The following is a 21105-nucleotide window of genomic DNA, read 5'->3' as shown; positions in this document are numbered from 1 at the left end:
GCACGTTGGCGCACAGGCCATCTAACAGCGTGTGCCAGGTCACAGCGAAAATCGCACAGGCCACAGCGAAATTCGCACATAGCGCGTCGCACGCAACAAAAGTAGGCGGAACACGGGCGTAACACTCGGAATGGGGAACAACTTGCAAAAACGTGGGCGTCACGGGGGAAGTACAGGGCACAAGTGCGCGGAACGCCCACACGCTCGCCTACAACACGTATTCATGGAATAGAATAGGGCAAAAAAGCGCACGCTCAAACCAGCGCACAGGCACAAACACGACCGCCACAAGAAAGCAGGCGGTAGCGTCTCTGCGGCTGTAAGAAATGTGCGCCAAAAGGTGCGCCAACAAATAGCACCTATATACTGCCATGATGAATGTCCTATACTGTGGCCCTCCAGGACAAATGACGTGCAAAGGGGTACCCACAAACACGGACACCCGCTGACAAAAAATACGTGTGCGTGTATGCCGGGGTGCGCGGGAAGTCTCACACGCGATTTGGCCGGGTACGTGGATTTCAGGGGTGCGCGGGAAGTTCCACACGCGATTGGCCCAGTGCGAGCAGGGTACGTGTATTTCAGGGGTGCGCGGGAATTTCCACACGCGATTTCAGCAAGGTATGTGTATTTCAGGGGTGCGCGGGAAGTTCCACACGCGATTTCAGCAGGGTACGTGTATTTCAGGGGTGCGCGGGAAGTTCCACACGTGATTTCATCAGGGTACGTGTATTTCAGGGGTGCGCGGGAATTTCCACACGCGATTTCAGCAGGGTACGTGTATTTCAGGGGTGCGCGGGAAGTTCCACACGCAATTTCATCAGGGTACGTGTATTTCAGGGGTGCGCGGGAAGTTCCACACGCGATTTCATCAGGGTACGTGTATTTCAGGGGTGCGCGGGAAGTTCCACACGCGATTGGCCCAGTGCGAGCAGGGTACGTGTATTTCAGGGGTGCGCGGGAATTTCCACACGCGATTTCAGCAAGGTATGTGTATTTCAGGGGTGCGCGGGAAGTTCCACACGCGATTGGCCCAGTGCGAGCAGGGTACCTGTATATCAGGGGTGCGCGGGAATTTCTACACGCGATTTCAGCAAGGTATGTGTATTTCAGGGGTGCGCGGGAAGTTCCACACGCGATTTCATCAGGGTACGTGTATTGCAGGGGTGCGCGGGAAGTTCCACACGCGATTGGCCCAGTGCGAGCAGGGTACGTGTATTTCAGGGGTGCGCGGGAAGTTCCACACGCGATTTCAGCAAGGTATGTGTATTTCAGGGGTGCGCGGGAAGTTCCACACGCGATTTCAGCAGGGTACGTGTATTTCAGGGATGCGCGGGAAGTTACACACGCGATTGGCCCAGTGCGAGCAAGGTATGTGTATTTCAAGGGTGCGCGGGAAGTTCCACACGCGATTTCATCAGGGTACGTGTATTGCAGGGGTGCGCGGGAAGTTCCACACGCGATTGGCCCAGTGCGAGCAGGGTACGTGTATTTCAGGGGTGCGCGGGAAGTTCCACACGCGATTTCAGCAAGGTATGTGTATTTCAGGGGAGCGCGGGAAGTTCCACACGCGATTTCAGCAGGGTATGTGTATTTCAGGGGTTCTGGGGAGTACCACACGTGAATTGGCCGTGTGGGCCCTCCCAGGTGTACGCTCCACAACCTCCACGGACCCTGCAGGCAGCCCACACCACGGGGGACTACCCTGCACCCATGCTCATGTCCCGCAGGCAGCCCATCCACCATGGGCATGCCCCCCAGCCAACCCACATGTCACCTTGCACTACTGATCAACAATGCATGTCTACCACCACCCCCACCCCCCAGCATCCAGGGTCACCCTCCACCAGGCCCCCACTCATGTCTCCCACCACCCCCACCCACCAGCATCCAGGGTCACCCTCCACCAGGCACCCACCCATGTCTCCCACCACCCCCACCCCCCAGCAGTGCAGGGGCAGCCTCCACCAGGCCCCCACTCATGTCTCCCACCACCCCCACCCCCCAGCAGTGCAGGGTCACCCTCCACCAGGCACCCACTCATGTCTCCCACCCCCCCACCCCCCAGCATCCAGGGTCACCCTCCAACAGGCACCCACTCATGTCTCCCACCACCCCCACCCCCCAGCAGTGCAGGGGCAGCCTCCACCAGACACCCTCTCATGTCTACCACCACCCCCACCCCCCTGCCACCATGGCCACCCTCCACCAGGCCCCTACTCATGTCCCCCTGCACCCCCACCCCCCAGCATCCAGGGTCACCCTCCACCAGGCCCCCACTCATGTCTCCCACCACCCCCACCCCCCAGCATCCAGGGTCACCCTCCACCAGGCACCCACTCATGTCTCCCACTACCCCCACCCCCCAGCATCCAGGGTCACCCTCCACCAGGCCCCCACTCATGTCTTCCACCACCCCCACCCCCCAGCATCCAGGGTCATCCTCCACCAGGCACCCACTCATGTCTCCCACCACCCCCACCCCCCAGCAGTGCAGGGGCAGCCTCCACCAGGCCCCCACTCATGTCTACCACCACCCCCACCCCCTGCCACCATGGCCACCCTCCACAAGGCCCCCACTCATGTCCCCCAGCACCCCCACCCCCCAGCATCCAGGGTCACCCTCCACCAGGCCCCCACTCATGTCTCCCACAACCCCCACCCCCCAGCATCCAGGGTCACCCTCCACCAGGCACCCACTCATGTCTCCCACCACCCCCACCCCCCAGCATCCAGGGTCACCCTCCACCAGGCCCCCACTCATGTCTCCCACCACCCCCACCCCCCAGCATCCAGGGTCACCCTCCACCAGGCCCCCACTCATGTCTCCCACCACCCCCAGCCCCCAGCAGTGCAGGGGCAGCCTCCACCAGGCCCCCACCCATGTCTCCCACCACCCCCACCCCCCAGCAGTGCAGGGGCAGCCTCCACCAGGCCCCCACTCATGTCTCCCACCACCCCCACCCCCCAGCAGTGCAGGGGCAGCCTCCACCAGGCCCCCACTCATGTCTCCCACCACCCCCACCCCCCTGCCACCATGGGCAGCCTCCACCAGGCCCCCACTCATGTCTCCCACCACCCCCACCCCCCTGCCACAATGGGCAGCCTCCACCAGGCCCCCACTCATGTCTCCCACCACCCCCACCCCCCAGCAGTGCAGGGTCACCCTCCACCAGGCCCCCACTCATGTCTCCCACCACCCCCACCCCCCAGCAGTGCAGGGGCAGCCTCCACCAGGCCCCCACTGATGTCTCCCACCACCCCCACCCCCCAGCAGTGCAGGGGCAGCCTCCACCAGGCCCCCACTCATGTCTACCACCACCCCCACCCCCCTGCCACCATGGCCACCCTCCACCAGGCCCCCACTCATGTCCCCCTGCACCCCCACCCCCCAGCATCCAGGGTCACCCTCCACCAGGCCCCCACTCATGTCTCCCACCACCCCCACCCCCCAGCATCCAGGGTCACCCTCCACCAGGCACCCACTCATGTCTCCCACCACCCCCACCCCCCAGCATCCAGGGTCACCCTCCACCAGGCCCCCACTCATGTCTCCCACCACCCCCACCCCCCAGCATCCAGGGTCACCCTCCACCAGGCCCCCACTCATGTCTCCCACCACCCCCACCCCCCAGCAGTGCAGGGGCAGCCTCCACCAGGCCCCCACCCATGTCTCCCACCACACCCACCCCCCAGCAGTGCAGGGGCAGCCTCCACCAGGCCCCCACTCATGTCTCCCACCACCCCCACCCCCCAGCAGTGCAGGGGCAGCCTCCACCAGGCCCCCACTCATGTCCCCCTGCACCCCCACCCCCCAGCATCCAGGGTCACCCTCCACCAGGCACCCACTCATGTCTCCCACCACCCCACCCCCCAGCAGTGCAGGGGCAGCCTCCACCAGGCCCCCACTCATGTCTCCCACCACCCCCACCCCCCAGCATCCAGGGTCACCCTCCACCAGGCCCCCACTCATGTCTCCCACCACCCCCACCCCCCAGCAGTGCAGGGTCACCCTCCACCAGGCCCCCACCCATGTATCCCACCACCCCCACCCCCCAGCAGTTCAGGGGCAGCCTCCACCAGGCCCCCACTCATGTCTCCCACCAACCCACCCCCCTGCCACCATGGGCAGCCCCCACCAGGTCCTCACAATCCCCAATCATGTGCGTAATGGTCAGCCTCCACAGCCAAAAAGCCCTACCAAGTAACCCATTCAGCCACATGGAAATGGAAATCACATGTTACACCCCCAATGTTCATGAAGCTAATGAACCCATGTCCGTCACACACAATGGTTGCAATTGAATGGGAAAACACACAACATGACATGCATGAAACCAATGAGATGATACCACACAGTGAAGTATGGAAACAAAATTGTATTGAAAAAAATAAAGAATGCTAAAGAAAGAAAACAAACAACAATGTGAATGAGAAAAAAAAAGCTGCATGTCCGTATAAAAACACAAAACTGCAAATCAGAATCCAAAAAAATGTTGTCCAAAGTCAAATGTAAAAAAATCTCCATGCAATAAAGAACTATGTACACAACTACCAAGGGTCCATGAGCCCAACTGTACAAAGGAAACCTACTAAAAAACCTACCTAAAAATCAACTATATACAAAAAGTGGAGCAGTGTCTGTCGACTCCAAATCATAATAAGAAAGAAAGGAAACCTAAAACTAAAGAACTATATACAAAGGCGGCGGGCAAGTCCAGCGGCTCACTCCGTGGTGTCCCGGGCCAGGGCATCATCGAACTCCTGTTCGATGTCCCGGAGGCGGTCCAGTTCCATGGCCCCGAGGGTCCGCAGGGATGACGCCGTGTCCTCCTCCAACCCCCTGCGGATTGCCTCGAGGCACTCGGCCCGCCTCAGGGCCCTCCGCATGGAGTTCTCCGCCCTGACTTTTGTGAGCCGCGCCTCTTCCGCCCGCCGCCGCTCCGCACCTATGGCGTGGCCCAACCGCTGCCACACGGAAGACACTCTCTGTCCTGGGTCCCCCTGTCCTCCGGCCGATGCCTGCCCCTCCGATGTCGAAAGCCCCGAGCCTTCATGTCTCCCACCATGTTGCTGCTGCTGCTGCTCTGCCTCTGCCCGTGCACTGCCTCCTGCTGCCTGCACATCCTCCGCCGGCTGGGGTGCAGTTGTTGATGTGGCCACCCCTGCTGGACCTCCGACTCCCGACTGTGGCAGGGATGCCTCCTCCACCAGCCTGGCCGCACCGTCAGAGGCAGCTCCACAGGGCACCCAGGTGACTGATGGGTGGGAAGATGGCACAGAGGACGACTGGCGCGTAGGGGGTCCAGTTGAGGAGGGGGTCGGAGCAAGCCCCATCAGACGGAGGAATCCGGCCTGGGTGACCTGTCCCAGCAGGCTGACGTGGTCAACGAGCCATTCCAGATGACGTGCCGTCTCTCCATGAAAAGACTGCAGGTCACCTCGCATGGCCCGTTGACGCAACGCCACACCAGCCAAGACAGGCTCAACCCGGACCTGGATGGCCACGTCCGCAGGCAGAGGAAGGCCAGTTGACGTCAGCTCATCCCCTGCCTGAAAACGGGTCTGGACGTAGGCATCCCTGCTGGTGCAAGATGATGCAGGGACAGGATCGGGGACAGGATTGCACACAGGCACCTCCGCGGCCGCCTGTGCCGCCTCCTGTCCCTGGTCCTGCACTGCACCACTAGCACCAGTGGGATCCCCACCTCCAGACCCCGTCTCTGGTGCTTGCACGGCCTCCTCCTCCACCAAACCCCCCACCAACCTGGATGACTCCGTGCCATCTTCCCCTGTTGGGCCCTGTGGGGTCCCAGCTGCCCCTTCTGCTGCCGAGGAGTCCAACTGCAACCTCCGCCTCTTGGACCTCCCCCCGGCAGCTGTGGCCTGGGACGCGGCACCGGACTCCTCACTCCCCGACGAGATGACAACACGGGAGGGGAGCCGGGCCTTGCGTCTCCGGCTGGCGGTCGGATCCCCGCCGCTGTGCTCCACAGCACCTTCTCCGCCCTCTTCATCAGTTGACGCTGCAGACAGGGAGAAACAAAACACAGGCATCAGGGCACTGTACAATGGACACATACACGCATGACAGTTGCACATGAGTGGCATTGGCAAACCTCAGACATGTCATCACAATCCCCAACACACATGTCACTGCAACTCGCACACATGAGCCATACCACAGCCATATCGCAACTGCCACCACCATCCATACACATACAACAGCATCAGCAGCCAAAGGGGAGCCAGACATCACATGCAACACAGGAAGTGCACCACACATGTACACACACCACCACACTTGCATGCATGTCTACACCTCTGCCAAGTGTCGCACTGTTCAGACGGGCATCCATGTCACATCTGCCAATCAGGCTTCCACATACCGCTGTCACATGCATCCATGTTGCATCACTGTTGCACCCTTGTCAAATACACACACATGCACATGTACACAGTGCTCATACATGCAGCCGAAAACAACATACATGCCTGACATGACGGACATGTCTACTTACAAACACATTCATCCAAACATGTGTGCACGCACAACTGCATTTGCCATGCAAGCCCACACACAGAAGCACCATCCATGTCTCACACATTACAGCCCTCGCATGTGTCAGCCCCACAGCCCTGTACACCCCCACCCATACTCGACCCCAAACAAACAGATGTGCAACCGGCACAATGCCGAATAATCACCACACGCACTGCTCACAATCAGGATGCATGTACACTCACCGTTCGACTCCAGACGGGTCTGCTTCTCTAGGACCTGGACGTGGAGCGCTGGGGATATGCGTTCCAGGACCCCCATCTGTTCTTCCGACAAGTGGCCCCGGCGCCCCTTGGCATCCGCTGCCTTCAAGAGGCGCCGGGCCTTGTTCAGGGTCCTGGACCTGAAGTCCTCCCAGCGCTTCCTGACATGTTGTAAGTCCCGGACTGCCACCCCCTCCGCGTTGATGGCAGTCACGATGTCAGTCCAGATCCGAGTCCGTCCTTCCTTGTCGGCGCGGGAACTTCCGAAGAGGGCATCATACTGCCCCAGGACTTGCTCCACCAGGACACCAACTTCGGTGGCACTGAAGCTGGTGCCCCTCTGCCTCTCTGGCTGGGGGTTGTCAGTGGTCACAGATGGTGTTTGCCCCGACATGACAACCCCAGAGGCAGGAGTGGGTGGGCAACTGGGTCCTGGGGCTGGGCTGTGGAGCGATGGAATTCCAGTCGGGAGTCTTCGGTTCCAGCAGGGGTGGTCACAGCAACAGCACCCCTGGCTGATGTGCAGGCAGCAAATGGCAGTGCACGTGGGCAGCAGGCAGTCAGGCAGCAGCAGATGGCAGGTGGGAGCGTGCTCGGGGCTCTGGGGGGCAGTAGTTCGGCTTTCTGGGCAGGAACGTGGTCTTCCGTGTGCTTACGCGTGGCCAGCTTGGTACGGAGTGATTTGGCACGTGAAAATCCTGCACGTCAGCGTGAAAACCGAGGAAAGGCCCTTAGCGCGTAAGCGCGTCAGCACGCATACGCGATTCTATTGGACCAAAGGCCCTCAGCGCGTAAGCGCGTCTGTGACGTGACCCGCACGGGTGTTTCCCATACAGCACGTGATGACAGAGCACACGTGGAAAGACTGCACGTCAGAGTCTCATCGCGTGTAATTGGACAGCACGTCAGAGTCTCATCGCGTGTAATTGGACAGCACGGCAGAGTCTCATCGCGTGTAATTGGACAGCACGTCAGGGTGTCATCGCGTGTAATTGGACAAAAGTGCGCGTACACGTGATTGGGATAATGTACGTGTATATCAGGTGTGCGCGGACACTTACACACGCAAGTACGTCAGCGCACCTGTATCCCGGTGTGCGCGGGAATTTCCACACGCTATTGGACTGGGTACTGGATTTCAGGGGTGCGCGGGTCACACGCTCGCCTACAACACGCGCAACGCATTAATTTGCGCGCTAACAAAATAACAAGCTCAGACCCAGGATGAACATACCGTTCCTAGCAGCAGTGGGCATGGCCTACCAAAGGAGGAGGAGGAGGATAGTCAGGGCCAGAATATTCACACCCAGAACCAGCCTTTTCGGGATGCCTGATGACCAGGTGCATGGGAGGTACAGGTTTCCACCACACATCATACTGGACCTGGTGAGTGAGTGGGAGGATGACCTCACATCACCCACCCTGTGCTCCCAAGCACTCAGCCCCCTGGAGAAGGTCCTCAATGTACTGCACTTCTTAGCCACTGGATCATTTCAGCGGACAAGTGCCATTGTGGGTGGTGTATCACAGGCCACCCAGTCACGCTGCCTACACCAGGTCTTGAACATCATCACTGCACGCCCATCAGTCCGCAGGCACATATACCTGCCCAGAACCCCTGCAGAAAGGCTTGCTGCCGCCCTGGATTTCTACGCTGTGGCACGATTCCCCAAAGTGCTAGGTGCCATCGACTGCACCCATGTGGCTCTACGTCCCCCCAGGGCATCTGAGCACATCTATAGGAACCGCAAGCACTGGCATTCCATCAACGTGCAGGTAGTATGTAATGCCAAGGGAATCATCACCTCAGTATATGCCAACTATCCCGGGTCAACCCACGACAGCTTCATTTACCGAATGTCCACCCTAAGCCGGGACCTAGAAGCTGGGCGGCATGGCGATACATGGCTGCTTAGTGAGTATGAATGCCACTGCACATGCATGCATGTCAGATACTGAGCAAGGTCACAACCCCACCAATGATACCAATCACCACCTCCACAGGGGACAGTGCCTACCCTCTCAGCCCCCACATGATGACGCCAATTCGGAACCCCACCACGCCACCCCAGGTAAGATATAACGCAGCCCACATTACAACCCGGGGCATAGTGGAGCGCACATTCGGAGTGCTGAAGTCACGCTTTCGCTCCCTTGACCGTTCTGGCGGGCAGCTGTTGTACGCTCCCCCAGTAGTGTGCAGGATCATAGTGGCAGCATGTGTCCTGCACAACGTTGCAACACGCCGGGGCCTGGCCGTGGACATGGTGGTGCCCCCCCATCCCCAACCACATGCACAGCCACTGCGCATGGGAGGGGAAAGGGCACGGGGGGAGGCAGCCCGTACACAGCTAGTGGCTAATTACTTCACATAGAAATCACACCCCTGTGGAGTGCACACTGCCCTGGCACATTCCATCTGACAATCAATGATGACTCAACCTGACACTTATCCTGAATGTCTGGAGAAAGAACCGTGAAAACCATATCAGCCTGAGATTGTTCACCTGGAAGTGTCACAATGTGTGCATCCCTACCCACACAGACACCACCAATGCAGTTTTGTGAAGTTACACATTCAAGCAGCTAAAATGAATACCCACTTGCAAAATGCAACAAGAGGACAGTGCCATGTCAGCCAACCCAACCCCAGCACCGCCACACGACACACCTTGCCATGTCATGCTATTTGCAGGTAAACAAAGTAATCCCCACAACATGACACTAGTGTCACAATGTACAGTGTCCCTATTAGAAACTTGCAACACCGGAAATGCTCACAGTAATGCCGGACCAACAACAAACTTGAGCACGTACTACCATTAACATGACATCACTAATGTTAAATATTAGTAGTCTCACCACCTGGAAATGCCTGCACTCCCACCACTACCAACTGTGCAGTGTTGGCGCCATGTAGAGTTGTAGGTGCACTGCTGCCAACATGGACCACATCTCCAGACTAGAGGTCCTTGTGTAGACATGAGGAAGGGACCTGCAAATTGGGAGGTAGACACAGAAGATGAGTTACACATCAATGCAACATGCAGTGTACAACACAACAGCAATATGCACTAGGAATGTATACACAGTATTGACTACAGACTGCCCACACAGCTCATGGGAGTCCAACGTCACTGTGTAATTCACTGTCACTTGGGCACACCCTTTGCAAGCCCATGGAAACGGGAAGCAGGAGGGGTGTGTGTGACTCAAACCCAAGCATCTGAACCAAATACATTACAAGCCTGCATGTGCCCAGCCACAATGCAGCGTATGCCCACAGGAACCACGGAAGCCAACAAATCGTCCCAAAAAAATTGGGAATAAAATAAATAAAAATAAAAATATAAATAAAAATAAAAAAAAATAAAAAATGGCCATTGAAGGGCCCGGGGGGGTTGGGGAGGCCACCCAGGAGGTCCGAGGACAGGATGCACACCAGAACCCACCTGCGTGGATCCTGGGAAAATAAAACACCTCCATGGGCTCATGGCCCACACGGCTACCCTATTGTGGGAGTATCACTGCTGTCGCTATTATCACCCTGTGCAGCTGCATCCGGAGGTGGTTGCACTATGGGAGGCAGCCCACGCAAGGCCCTAGTCTGCTCCTCCATGGCTGCAAGCATGCGGGTGTGGTAGGTCTGGTTCTGGAGGATGAGTGTGCGGAGGTCCCCATGCAACAACTCACAGGATGCCCGGACCTCCGCCCTCGTTGCCTGCATCTCAGCTGAGAGCGTACGGGTGAGACGCTCCAGCTGCTGTTCTGTCCTTTGGTGTGTTGAAGCCTCAAGCTCAACAAGAGTCGTCCTGAGGTGAAGGAGCTCCTGCCTCAGGGCTTCCCTGTGGCCCTGGGACTCAATGGAGATGGCCTCCTGCAGAGTCGCCAGTGCCGCCCGCCTGTCCCTGTTGGACCCCAACATGTCCTCCCTGTGTGACTGGCAGATGGAGTCGGTTGCCTGCTCTAGTCGCTCCATCAGCCTTTCAGGGGGGACAATGGAAGTGGCCACCCTATCCATGGCCTGAGCCATCATCTCGGATGATGCTGCCTGTTGGGTTGCCATACCGTAAATGGATTGCTCCCATGCGGTATTGCCAGGTGGCGTATGGCCACCACGTCGGCGGGCACCACACCTGTCTGGGGCAAGGCGAACTGCGCCTTGCTGTGCCGGCACTGCCTGAGGCTGCAGGACTGCATTCCCCCTCTGATCTGCTGGCCCAGGAACAGGATCAGATGTCGCGGAGTGTGACCCTGCATCCGTAACCACCAAAGGCGTAGCTGCCAACACTGACATCCCCATTGAGGGTTCTGACCCTGGTGCAGGTGGGTGAGACAGAACAGAATCCCTCCCTGGAACACTCACCTGCGACGGCACGTAGGTCTCATCCGAATCAACACCTGAGTACAGCTCGGGGGAGGTGCAGCCAGAGACACCCCTTGAGAGCACGACCTGCAGCACTTGTGGGTTCTCACCCACCACCACACCACGTCCCTCACTGGTGGTTGGTCGGCCCTCGGACCCCTCCTGGGTCTGCACCATCTCCACAACCCCAGCAGTATCAGGTGCGTCTTCCCCTGCAAAGACATAAAAACAAAGAAATGGAAACAGGCATTAGCACCATGGCACACAATGAGGGCTGAGAAGCAAGAGAACCAGTACTTGTTTGACACATGTCCCACATGACTAAAACCCTCCCATGCATGCACCCTCACTGCGTATGAAGGGCAGGCAAATGGCACACACTGATGACACCAAGATGGAAGATGAACACATTTTCTGCATGCTGCCTGGCAGTGGCATCACACATTGGCCTGTGATTGGCAGGTGAAACACACATGCCATCACACAGATGGCATGTACCATTGCTATTGAGTGAAGATGGAGAGGAGGGCAGCACCTATTCATTCAGTCCAGTTCCCACATGTAATAGCTTTTCTAATTCAAACAGGTCAGATTCGTCACCTGGAGCTGCCAGTCCGAAATGGTGCAGTTGCACAGGGACATGTCTGAACAAATGATATCCAGGTAACAAAGTCACTCCACTTTACCATAGCCATGTCAGACATGTGACTAGAGGACTGCGACATGCCTAGTAAAAGTGGTGGAATGCAAACAATCTGACTAAATGAACAGTGAAAAATTAAGCAACAATGTTGTGGCAAGGTGACACTTCAAGGGCAACTGGCGTGCAGTTGGGCTAGATGTCTACTTTTGGCAGAAGGGATACTGCTATGGCCAAATGCAGCTGCGCAGGATGTATTGCATGAAGCACATGGCTGACCCATACGACTCAGGCACACACACTCTCACCTGGCACACAAACAGAAGCCCTCACACACACCATGCACATGGATGACACACACATGCATGTGCACTCACCGGACAATGCCTCGTAATCAGCCAAATCTCCCACGCCTTGGATCTGTTCCTCCGTGACGTAGGTCCCAGCGACTGACTCATGTGGAGTGAGTTCCATGTCTACTACTGGAGACCCACCTCCAGTCACTAGAGTTGCGGCATGACTTGAGGCCAGCTTACTCTTTGCCCTGCGCTTTAGGTCATTCCAGCGCTTATAGCAATCATTGGCTGTGCGCCTCACGATTCCAAGGGCACTTACGATGTCCGCAACGGTCTGCCAGTGTGCCTGGCGTTGTGCAGGTGTGGTCTTGGATCCTGCAACAATGACCATCTCGTTGTCATGTGCGGACACATACTCGACAAGTGCATTCAGTTCGTCATCCGTGAAGCTGGGCTTCCTGGATGGGCCTGACTGTGTAGCCGTGTCTGGGGCATCAGCCTTTGCCGGACGAGCACTCTTCCTCTTCCGCTTGGAAGGTGGTGGTGATCCTGAGTGTCCTGCGCCGCTCTGGACACTAGGGGCAGGAGCCCTGGTGGACTCTGTATCAGGAGTGTGGGATTGCACACTCAGCATGGGAGTTGGTGCAGGCATTGGCTCTAGTGTGATGGTGTCAGGGGGAATGTCAGCAGCATGGACTAGGACCGACACTGTCCGGGCTGGGTGTGTGAGGGCTGGGGTGGATGGAGCCGCAGCTGCCCCTGCAGCCTCTACGCCCTGCCTACTTGGTGCAGCAGATGACCTTGCTGCCCCAGATGCACGTGGCATGGTGACATCAACGTGCACCAGCGCACGTGTCATAGGCCTGCTGACCTGGAAGTCAGCCATGGAGTCAGCCAGGTCTGGTGCCACAATGGGCTGGTCCAACAAGGGCTGAGCATGGATGGTGTCAGCCACATCAGCCTCAACGGGAGGGGGGGCGGGGGGATTATGGGTGCCCTTGACTGGTCCTCCACACATGGGGGGACAGGCTCACCCTGCAAGTAACGACCACGTCCCCTACCGGATCCACCACGGCCACCACTTGTGGCTCTTCCACCTTTGCCACCCTTACGGAATCCTCACCTCCCAGCCATGGCACTGATGTTAATGTGCGTATGGGAGTGGCTGTAAAATATTGTCCTGGGCAGTTGGGGGTCAAAGGGGTTGGGTACCAGATGGTAATTGTACCCTAGTGCTCTTGCAAGGCTGATTGTAACCCCTGGGGAAAGATGACGGGTCACGCTACGCACAGGAGCCCCAAAAAAGGGAGATGACGTGCACGCAACCCCTCCTAGACCACGTGTGCAGAAAGAAAAACCCACACTACGCTGTGGCACCCAGTAACACAAGAATGAACGTATGCGTGTCACACGCAGCCTAGAATGACCTCTGAAGGGGTAGGCTACACACGGGGCAAGCACAGATGTTAGATACGTGCGTGACTCACCGTCTGTCAGGTAAAAGAGCGTGAAAAAGGAGCGCGTTTGGTTGGCAACACCCCCGCCAAAAGAAGATTTGTACGCTGTCTGAGGAGACAGGACAACAGTAGAAGGGAACACTGTTTGAGGGAACAGGCCCAGGTAAACCAGTAAAAGAGAAAAAAGAGAAAAAGCTGTCAGAGGTAACAGGGAATACGAATTTGAAACGCTGTGAAGTAAATCGCTTGTGAAACGACAAGAAGTACAGAATTCACCCACTCGCTCTCCACGAAAAGCACGTACAAGGAAATGGTGTTCTACGCGTACCTTTTATACAGGCCCACACGTCCAGCGTCACTTACGCGGCGTGTACGCGCTAGGGCCATTTCCACTAATTACACGCTTTGTCACTTATGCGTGTAGGGCCATTTCCACCAATTACACGCTTTGTCACTTATGCGTGTAGGGCCATTTCACCCAATTACACGCTTTGTCACTTCTGCGTGTCGGGCCATTTCCACAAATCACACGCGATGAGACTCTGACGTGCAGTCTTTCCACGTGTGCTCTGTCATCACGTGCTGTGTGGGAAACACCCGTGCGGGTCACGTCACAGACGCGCTTACGCGCTGAGGGCCTTTGGTCCAATAGAATCGCGTATGCGTGCTGACGCGCTTACGCGCTAAGGGCCTTTCCTCGGTTTTCACGCTGACGTGCAGGATTTTCACATGCCAAATCACTCCGTACCAAGCTGGCCACGCGTAAGCACACGGAAGACCACGCTCCTGCCCAGAAGGCCGAACTACTGCCCCCCAGAGCCCCGAGCACGCTCCCACCTGCCATCTGCTGCTGCCTGACTGCCTGCTGCCCACGTGCACTGCCATTTGCTGCCTGCACATCAGCCAGGGGTGCTGTTGCTGTGACCACCCCTGCTGGAACCGAAGACTCCCGACTGGAATTCCATCGCTCCACAGCCCAGCCCCAGGACCCAGTTGCCCACCCACTCCTGCCTCTGGGGTTGTCATGTCGGGGCAAACACCATCTGTGACCACTGACAACCCCCGGCCAGAGAGGCAGAGGGGCACCAGCTTCAGTGCCACCGAAGTTGGTGTCCTGGTGGAGCAAGTCCTGGGGCAGTATGATGCCCTCTTCGGAAGTTCCCGCGCCGACAAGGAAGGACGGACTCAGATCTGGACTGACATCGTGACTGCCATCAACGCGGAGGGGGTGGCAGTCCGGGACTTACAACATGTCAGAAAGCGCAGGGAGGACATCAGGTCCAGGACCCTGAACAAGGCCCGGCGCCTCTTGAAGGCAGCGGGTGCCAAGGGGCGCCGGGGCCACTTGTCGGAAGAACAGATGGGGGTCCTGGAACGCATATCCCCAGCGCTCCACGTCCAGGTCCTAGAGAAGCAGACCCGTCTGGAGTCGAGCGGTGAGTGTACATGCATCCTGATTGTGAGCAGTGCGTGTGGTGATTATTCGGTATTGTGCAGGTTGCACATCTGTTTGTATGGGGTCGAGTATGGGTGGGGGTGTACAGGGCCGTGGGGCTGACACATGCGAGGGCTGTAATGTGTGAGACATGGATGGTGCTTGTGTGTGTAGGCTAGCATGGCAAATGCAGTTGTGCGTGCACACATGTTTGGACGAATGTGGATGTGAGTAGACATGTCCGTGATGTCACGCATGTATGTTGTTTTCGGCTGCATGTATGAGCACTGTGTACATGTGCATGTGTGTGTATTTGACGAGGGTGCAACAGTGATGCAACATGGATGCATGTGACAGCGGTATGTGGAAGCCTGATTGGCAGATGTGACATGGATGCCCGTCTGAACAGTGCGACACTTGGCAGAGGTGTACACATGCATGCAAGTGTGGTAGTGTGTGTACATGTGTGGTGCACTTCCTGTGTTGCATGTGATGTCTGGCTCCCCTTTGGCTGCTGATGCTGTTGTATGTGTAGGGATGGTGCTGGCAGTTGCGATATGGCTGTGGTATGGCTCATGTGTGCGAGTTGCAATGACATGTGTGTTGGGGATTGTGATGACATGTCTGAGGTTTGCCAATGCCACTCAAGTGCAACTGTCATGTGTGTATGTGTCCATTGTACAGTGCCCTGATGCCTGTGTTTTGTTTCTCCCTGTCTGCAGCGTCAACTGATGAAGAGGGCGGAGAAGGTGCTGTAGAGCACAGCGGCGGGGATCCGACCTCCAGCCGGAGACGCAAGGCCCGGCTCCCCTCCCGTGTTGTCATCTCGTCGGGGGTTGAGGAGTCCGGTGCCGCGTCCCAGGCCGCAGCTGCCGGGGGGAGGTCCAAGAGGCAGAGGTTGCAGTTGGACTCCTCGGCAGCAGAAGGGGCAGCTGGGACCCCACAGGGCCCAACAGGGGAAGATGGCACGGAGTCATCCAGGTTGGTGGGGGGTTTGGTGGAGGAGGAGGCCGTGCAAGCACCAGAGACGGGGTCTGGAGGTGGGGATCCCACTGGTGCTAGTGGTGCAGTGCAGGACCAGGGACAGGAGGCAGCACAGGCGGCCGCGGAGGTGCCTGTGTGCAATCCTGTCCCCGATCCTGTCCCTGAATCATCTTGCACCAGCAGGGATGCCTACGTCCAGACCCGTTTTCAGGCAGGGGATGAGCTGACGTCAACTGGCCTTCCTCTGCCTGCGGACGTGGCCATCCAGGTCCGGGTTGAGCCTGTCCTGGCTGGTGTGGCGTTGCGTCAACGGGCCATGCGAGGTGACCTGCAGTCTTTTCATGGAGAGACTGCACGTCATCTCGAATGGCTCGTTGACCACGTCAGCCTGCTGGGACAGGTCACCCAGGCCGGATTCCTCCATCTGATGGGGCTTGCTCCGACCCCCTCCTCAACTGGACCCCCTACGCGCCAGTCGTCCTCTGTGCCATCTTCCCACCCATCAGTCACCTGGGTGGCCTGTGGAGCTGCCTCTGACGGTGCGGCCAGGCTGGTGGAGGAGTCATCCCTGCCACAGTCTGGAGTCGGAGGTCCAGCAGGGGTGGCCACATCAACAACTGCACCCCAGCCGGCGGAGGATGTGCAGGCAGCAGGAGGCAGTGCACGGGCAGAGGCAGAGCAGCAGCAGCAGCAACATGGTGGGAGACATGAAGGCTCGGGGCTTTCGACATCGGAGGGGCAGGCATCGGCCGGAGGGCAGGGTGACCCAGGACAGAGAGTGTCTTCCGTGTGGCAGCGGTTGGGCCACGCCATAGGTGCGGAGCGGCGGCGGGCGGAAGAGGCGCGGCTCACAATGGTCAGGGCGGAGAACTCCATGCGGAGGGCCCTGAGGCGGGCCGAGTGCCTCGAGGCAATCCGCAGGGGGTTGGAGGAGGACACGGCGTCGTCCCTGCGGACCCTCGGGGCCATGGAACTGGACCGCCTCCGGGACATCGAACAGGAGTTCGATGATGCCCTGGCCCGGGACACCACGGAGTGAGCCGCTGGACTTGCCCGCCGCCTTTGTATATAGTTCTTTAGTTTTAGGTTTCCTTTCTTTATTATGATTTGGAGTCGACGGACACTGCTCCACTTTTTGTATATAGTTGGTTTTTAGGTAAGTTTTTTAGTAGGTTTCCTTTGTTCAGTTGGGCTCATGGACCCTTGGTAGTTTTGTACATAGTTCTTTATTGCATGGAGATTTTTTTACATTTGACTTTGGACAAAAATGTTTTGGATTCTGATTTGCAGTTTTGTGTTTGTATATGGACATGCAGCTTTTTTTTTCTCATTCACATTGTAGTTAGTTTTCTTTCTTTAGCATTCTTTATTTTTTTCAATACAATTTTGTTTCCATACTTCACTGTGTGGTATCATCTCTATGGTTTCATGCATGTCATGTTGTGTGTTTTCCCATTCAATTGCAACCATTGTGTGTGACGGACATGGGTTCATTAGCTTCATGAACATTGGGGGTGTAACATGTGATTTCCATTTCCATGTGGCTGAATGGGTTACTTGGTAGGGCTTTTTGGCTGTGGAGGCAGACCATTACGCACATGATTGGGGATTGTGAGGACATGGTGGGGGCTGCCCATGGTGGCAGGGGGGTGGGGGTGGTGGGAGACATGAGTGGGGGCCTGGTGGAGGGTGACCCTGCACTGCTGGGGGGTGGGGGTGGTGGGAGACATGAGTGGGGGCCTGCTGGAGGCTGCCCTTGGTGGCTGGGGGGTGGGGGTGGTGGGAGACATGGGTGGGTGCCTGGTGGAGGCTGCCCCTGCACTGCTGAAGGGGTTGGGGGTGGTGGGAGACATGAGTGGGTGCCTGGTGGAGGGTGACCCTGGATGCTGGGGGGTGGGGGTGGTGGGAGACATGAGTGGGGGCCAGGTGGAGGCTGCCCCTGCACTGCTGGGGGGTGGGGGTGGTGGGAGACATGGGTGGGTGCCTGGTGGAGGGTGACCCTGGATGCTGGGGGGTGGGGGTGGTGGGAGACATGAGTGGGGGCCTGGTGGAGGGTGACCCTGGATGCTGGGGGGTGGGGGTGGTGGGAGACATGAGTGGGGGCCTGGTGGAGGCTGCCCCTGCACTGCTGGGGTGTGGGGGTGGTGGGAGATATGAGTGGGTGCCTGGTGGAGGGTGTCCCTGGATGCTGGTGGGTGGGGGTGGTGGGAGACATGAGTGGGGGCCTGGTGGAGGCTGCCCCTGCACTGCTGGGGGGTGGGGTGGTGGGAGACATGGGTGGGTGCCTGGTGGAGGGTGACCCTGGATGCTGGGGGGTGGGGGTGGTGGGAGACATGAGTGGGGGCCTGGTGGAGGGTGACCCTGGATGCTGGGGGGTGGGGGTTGTGGGAGACATGAGTGGGGGCCTGGTGGATGCTGACCCTGCACTGCTAGGGGGTGGGGTGGTGGGAGACATGAGTGGGGGCCTGGTGGAGTGTGACCCTGGATGCTGGGGGGTGGGGGTGGTGGGAGACATGAGTGGGGGCCTGGTGGAGGGTGACCCTGGATGCTGGGGGGTGGGGGTGGTGGGAGACATGAGTGGGGGCCTGGTGGAGGCTGCCCCTGCACTGCTGGGGGGTGGAGGTGGTGGGAGACATGAGTGGGGGCCTGGTGGAGGGTGACCCTGCACTGCTGGGGGGTGAGGGTGGTGGGAGACATGAGTGGGGGCCTGGTGGAGGGTGACCCTGGATGCTGGGTGGTGGGGGTGGTGGTAGACATGAGTGGGGGCCTGGTGGAGGCTGCCCCTGCACTGCTAGGGGGTGGGGGTGGTGGGAGACATGAGTGGGTGCCTGGTGGAGGGTGACCCTGGATGCTGGGGGGTGGGGGTGGTGGGAGACATGAGTGGGGGCCTGGTGGAGGCTGCCCCTGCACTGCTGGGGGGTGGGGGTGGTGGGAGACATGAGTGGGTGCCTGGTGGAGGGTGACCCTGGATGCTGGGGGGTGGGGGTGCAGGGGGACATGAGTGGGGGCCTGCTGGAGGCTGCCCCTGGTGGCTGGGGAGTGGGGGTGGTGGGAGACATGGGTGGGTGCCTGGTGGAGGCTGCCCCTGCACTGCTGGGGGGTGGGGGTGGTGGGAGACATGAGTGGGTGCCTGGTGGAGGGTGACCCTGGATGCTGGGGGGTGGGGGTGGTGGGAGACATGAGTGGGGGCCTGGTGGAGGCTGACCCTGGATGCTGGGGGGTGGGGGTGGTGGGAGACATGAGTGGGGGCCTGGTGGAGGCTGACCCTGCACTGCTGGGGGGTGGGGGTGGTGGGAGACATGAGTGGGGGCCTGGTGCAGGCTGCCCCTGCACTGCTGGGGGGTGGGGGTGGTGGGAGACATGAGTGGGGGCCTGGTGGAGGCTGCCCCTGCACTGCTGGGGGGTGGGAGTGGTGGGAGACATGGGTGGGTGCCTGGTAGAGGTTGACCCTGGATGCTGGGGGGTGGGGGTAGTGGGAGACATGAGTGGGGGCCTGGTGGAGGGTGACCCTGGATGCTGGGGGGTGGGGGTGGTGGGAGACATGAGTGGGGGCCTGGTGGAGGCTGCCCCTGCACTGCTAGGGGGTGGGGGGTGGTGGGAGACATGAGTGGGGGCCTGGTGGAGGGTGACCCTGCACTGCTGGGGGGTGGGGGTGGTGGGAGACATGAGTGGGGTCCTGGTGGAGGGTGACCCTGGATGCTGGGGGGTGGGGGTGGTGGTAGACATGAGTGGGGGCCTGGTGGAGGCTGCCCCTGCACTGCTGGGGGTGGGGGTGGTGGGAGACATGAGTGGGTGCCTGGTGGAGGGTGACCCTGGATGCTGGGGGGTGGGGGTGGTGGGAGACATGAGTGGGGGCCTGGTGGAGGCTGCCCCTGCACTACTGGGGGGTGGGGGTGCAGGGGGACATGAGTGGGGGCCTGCTGGAGGCTGCCCCTGGTGGCTGGGGGGTGGGGGTGGTGGGAGACATGGGTGGGTGCCTGGTGGAGGCTGCCCCTGCACTGCTGGGGGGTGGGGGTGGTGGGAGACATGAGTGGGTGCCTGGTGGAGGGTGACCCTGGATGCTGGGGGGTGGGGGTGGTGGGAGAGATGAGTGGGGGCCTGGTGGAGGCTGCCCCTGCACTGCTGGGGGGTGGGGGTGGTGGTTCGACATGGGTGGGGGCCTGGTGGGGGCTGCCCCTGGTGGCTGGGGGGTGGGGGTGGTGGGAGACATGAGTGGGGGCCTGGTGGAGGATGCCCATGGTGGCAGGGGGGTGGGGGTGCAGGGGGACATGAGTGGGGGCCTGCTTGAGGCTGCCCCTGGTGGCTGGGGGGTGGGGGTGGTGGGAAACATGAGTGGGGGCCTGGTGGAGGCTGCCCCTGCACTGCTGGGGGGTGGGGGTGGTGGGAGACATGAGTGGGGGCCTGGTGGAGGCTGCCCCTGCACTGCTGGGGGGTGGGGGTGGTGGGAGACATGAGTGGGGGCCTGGTGGAGGCTGCCCCTGCACTGCTGGGGGGTGGGGGTGGTGGGAGACATGGGTGGGTGCCTGGTGGAGGGTGACCCTGGATGCTGGGGGGTGGGGGTGGTGGGAGACATGAGTGGGGGCCTGGTGGAGGGTGACCCTGGATGCTGGGGGGTGGGGGTGGTGAGAGACATGAGTGGGGGCCTGGTGGAGGCTGCCCCTGCACTGCTGGGGGGTGGGGGTGGTGGTAGACATGAGTGGGGGCCTGGTGGAGGGTGACCCTGCATTGCTGGGGAGTGGGGGTGGTGGGAGACATGAGTGGGGGCCTGGTGGAGGGTGACCCTGGGTGCTGGGGGGTGGGGGGGTGTTAGACATGTGTGGGGGCCTGGTGGAGGCTGCCCCTGCACTGCTGGGGGGTGGGGGTGGTGGGAGACATGAGTGGGTGCCTGGTGGAGGGTGACCCTGGATGCTGGGGGGTGGGGGTGGTGGGAGACATGAGTGGGGGCCTGGTGGAGGCTGACTCTGCACTGCTGGGGGGTGGGGGTGGTGGGAGACATGAGTGGGGGCCTGGTGGAGGGTGACCCTGCACTGCTGGGGGGTGGGGGTGGTGGGAGACATGAGTGGGGGCCTGGTGGAGGGTGACCCTGGATGCTGGGGGGTGTGGGTGGTGGTAGACATGAGTGGGGGCCTGGTGGAGGCTGCCCCTGCACTGCTGGGGGGTGG

Source organism: Ambystoma mexicanum, chromosome 2p (assembly GCF_040938575.1).
Source record: "Ambystoma mexicanum isolate Mex_15411 chromosome 2p, UKY_AmexF1_1, whole genome shotgun sequence".
Classification (NCBI taxonomy): Eukaryota; Metazoa; Chordata; class Amphibia; order Caudata; family Ambystomatidae; genus Ambystoma; species Ambystoma mexicanum.
Note: the sequence above shows the minus strand (reverse complement) of the source record.